The sequence below is a fragment of the Coptis chinensis genome, chromosome 7, assembly GCF_015680905.1.
Source record: "Coptis chinensis isolate HL-2020 chromosome 7, ASM1568090v1, whole genome shotgun sequence".
NCBI classification, from domain to species: Eukaryota; Viridiplantae; Streptophyta; class Magnoliopsida; order Ranunculales; family Ranunculaceae; genus Coptis; species Coptis chinensis.
The window spans coordinates 3,976,544-3,980,084 of record NC_141462.1 but is presented as its reverse complement, the minus strand read 5'-3'; the positions used below and the strand labels follow the sequence as shown (position 1 = coordinate 3,980,084).

The 3,541-nt window shown below is 35.9% G+C and overlaps 1 pseudogene; it reads left to right on the top strand.

Annotated features, from left to right (window-relative positions):
- The first annotated feature begins 222 nt into the window (after window positions 1-222).
- On the top strand, window positions 223-2,130 carry LOC147485332 (dihydrolipoyllysine-residue acetyltransferase component 5 of pyruvate dehydrogenase complex, chloroplastic-like; annotated as a pseudogene).
- Window positions 2,131-3,541: the final 1,411 nt, after the last annotated feature.

The following is a 3,541-nucleotide window of genomic DNA, read 5'->3' as shown; positions in this document are numbered from 1 at the left end:
TTAGGTTACCGCGGACCTGATCCGCTGCATCATGTCTCCTCTTCGCTACTCTGCATACGACCCTTTTGCCATCTATGACTCCACATGTCATGAATACGTCCTATACCTTTTCAATTGAGAAGACTTGTGTGCTGATTTTTTAAAATAGCAATCTCTTAAAAATATTGTGGGTTTATTGATAAAGTGGGTGCAAATTCTTTGGCTGGTGGGTTTAGTGCATAAATGGGTTTAGTAATTAATAAGGTGAGTGTGGATATCATCACCCTATGCAATATTAGATCATCTCTAGGTGGAGGCATTAAGTGTCAATTTGCCTCCACTATTCGGATTTTCAGCAAAAACTATCTCTAGGTGGAGGCAAATATGGAGGCATCAAGTGTCTAGCTGTACCCGTGGAGGCAAATTTGTTGTTTCGTTTGCGGATGCAGCACGACACTCTCACTATCGTGCGACAGTAGAAGTGTCGCCGTCGCATGTTTTTTTTTATACGTTTTTCAACATTCCGGTTGACATTCCAAGTGTTGTGTGACATTGGGAGTGCCACGTGGGTTTTTGTTGGGTTTACTATCGCCACTTTTTTATGGGAAAATGAATATTTTAATACCAAAAAATCTAAAATGTGACCCACTTAACCAAAATACACCTAATTTTTTAGGAATTTTTTTTAAAAAAATTGTTAACGACTAAAATGGGTCCTATTAACTTTGCCTCCTATCTAGAGTCGGTCATTATTTGTAGATGCTTGCCTCAAACATGACACTTGATACCTCCACCACCTAGAGATGTTCTTAGTGTATCTTCATCTTATATATCTAAAAATTCTTTAGGTGATAGGTTTGACGATTTTTTCCTCCCATATCAAAGACCATTAATACTGAGTAGTTGAGAATGCTCCCAGTGACCCACGTCAGCCTCCTTTTTTTCTCTGAGACTGACACATCAGATTTTACAATAATTCGGTACCAAAAAAACAAATTCACGCCAAGATTTTGGGAACTATTCGCGTAAGAATCTAACAAAAGAGTGGATAAAAAAACCTTTCGTCAACAAAATCTTATAACCCAAACTTCTTTTTCTCACCAAACCTTATAACCAAAAAAAAAAAAAAAAAAAACTCTTCGTCAAAACCCCAGTCCAATCAGAATAAACCCAAACTTCTCTTCAACACCAAACCCAATATGCAGAACAAGAATTCAAGCTAAGATTCGTGAAATATTCGTGTCGTTCAACAATAACTGAAGGAAAAATTGTGTCTTGGATTAAGTCTGAAGGTGATAAATTATTGAAAGGTGAAAGCGTAGTTGTTGCTGAATCAGATAAAGCTAATATGGATATTAGTTTCTATGTTGCTGCTATTGGATCTACTATTGCTTATCTTGCTGAAACCAAAGACGAGGGTCGAAGGCGGATTCGGCAGATGGCGGGGCGGTTTCTAAGGAAGAAAAACCAGTTGAAACTTCATTACTATTGTTAGTTCAATTCTCCACCACCACCCCCAGTGTCGAAACCTTTACCGACTATTTCTGTTGTGGCGTCGGTCCATTATGCTTCTGATTGAGGGAAAAGAGCAGTGGCATCACCTTATGAGTTGAGTGTGGAATTGAGTTCAGTAGTTGGAAGTGGACTGTTGGGGAAAACTGTTGCGAAAGATGTCGAGGCAGACTCTGGCACGCTCCGCTATGTAATGGAAGTTCGAAACCAACTCTTTCTTTGAATGTGGAATTGGGTTTTGTTGTTCCTTTTACTACAGTTACTGCAGAGTGCTGTTAGTAGGAATTGAGAGTCTCTTGGTATCGACGTTTAGAGTTGGGTATACTATTACTACTGATGCTCTTGACAGTCTTTACAAGAAGGTAATATCTTATTTGAAGTTGTTGATGTTGTGAATGTATAGTTATCCATGCATTATTGATTTGTTTTGATTTTGATATAATTTTCTTATATATATATAATGTATCAGTGGAATTCATAGATTAAGTCGAAGGGAGTCACTTGAGTGCATTGCTTGCAAAGGCGACTGCTCTTGCATTGGTTAAACACCCAGTTGTGAATTCTAGCTGTACAGATGGAAGTAGTTTTACATATAATAGCAACATTAACATTGCTGTTGTTGTAGCTATTGACAGTTGATTGATGGTATGCCTATCAATCTTGAACAATCTTGGCATATTGTTCTATGAATTATTCAAATAGGATAGAGTACTAGAAAAATCAAAATCATTATTTTTTTGTTTCAGATCTTCAATATCATGCTTAGTTGCTTACCTTTATTGCGAAACTATTGTATAGGTTTCACTCAATCCGGTTTATTAGCACTTTTTTGGACTAAATCAATAGATATTTAAATATCACATTATGTAATTTAAACCCTTATATAATGACTATTTTCTAGATATTTACAATAACTATTAACATAACTGTTAAGGGTTATAAATATTTATATAACAATAGTTATATAACTATTGTTATATAACTATAATCAATAGTTATATGTCTAATCAATAAATATTTATATAACTATTATGTTATATAAATAATAGTTATGTTATTATAACTATTTATATAACAATTATTGGAATATAGTGATTTTCTAGATATTGGAGATATGGTCGAACTGGTGATTGAGTCATTATGTTAATATAATTGATTGATTCACCAATTATATTGGAATCGCTGAATTTTGATTGTTTGAAAGTTTAAACAATTTTTTTCCTCATGAGTCATGACCTTCTAATCAATCTCTGGAAGAAAACACTAGATACACAAAAGTTCTTCCTAAATACTATGAAAAGCATTCAAGTAGGACAAATTTTATTTTGCCATTGAAGCACTCCGATCCTTTGTCCAAATTCTATCAACTAGGGAGAGATTTGCACCAAATATGACTGATACAAAGGATGCTAAGGGGAGTTTTCTCTAAGCATTTGGTCCATTTAACTTCTACCTTTTCTGGAAGTTGAATCTGTTGATGGCGAACACAAATAAGAATGCGAAGAACATTGTGAAACCAACCAAAACTCCAGCTGCTGGCCCCATAAAATTGGCATTGTATCCATAATGGTCTGTTACAAAATCTTTTATTCTCTGCTCTCCTGACCTTGACACCTTGACCATGTCCTCCATGTCCCCGTATTATGAAATTATAAGACTGTAAATTGTTCAGACCACCGGGAAAATCCAATAATACCAGATCCACCACTTTGGTATTTTCTGCATTGGAAGAAGCTAGGTCTGCAATTTGTTCCTCAATATCTGCACTTCGTTGTCCATTACCTTCTCCATACAAGATTCTCTAATTTTGACGTAAAAGAGGCTGGCTGGGTACTCCTAATCCTTACCTAGGACAGTCACCAGAAGACAAGGATCAAGGAGTTCCTCTGTCTGACCCAGATTTTCTGGGCATTGGCTTCTCCTGTTTGGTTAAATAGCAATAAAAACACCCCAATTAAATGACATAATTGCCAACATGAGAAAATACCCAATCGCTGAATTAATCCCAAACAAAACAGCTGAAGCCAATCTCGCAGGCTTATTTTTCAAA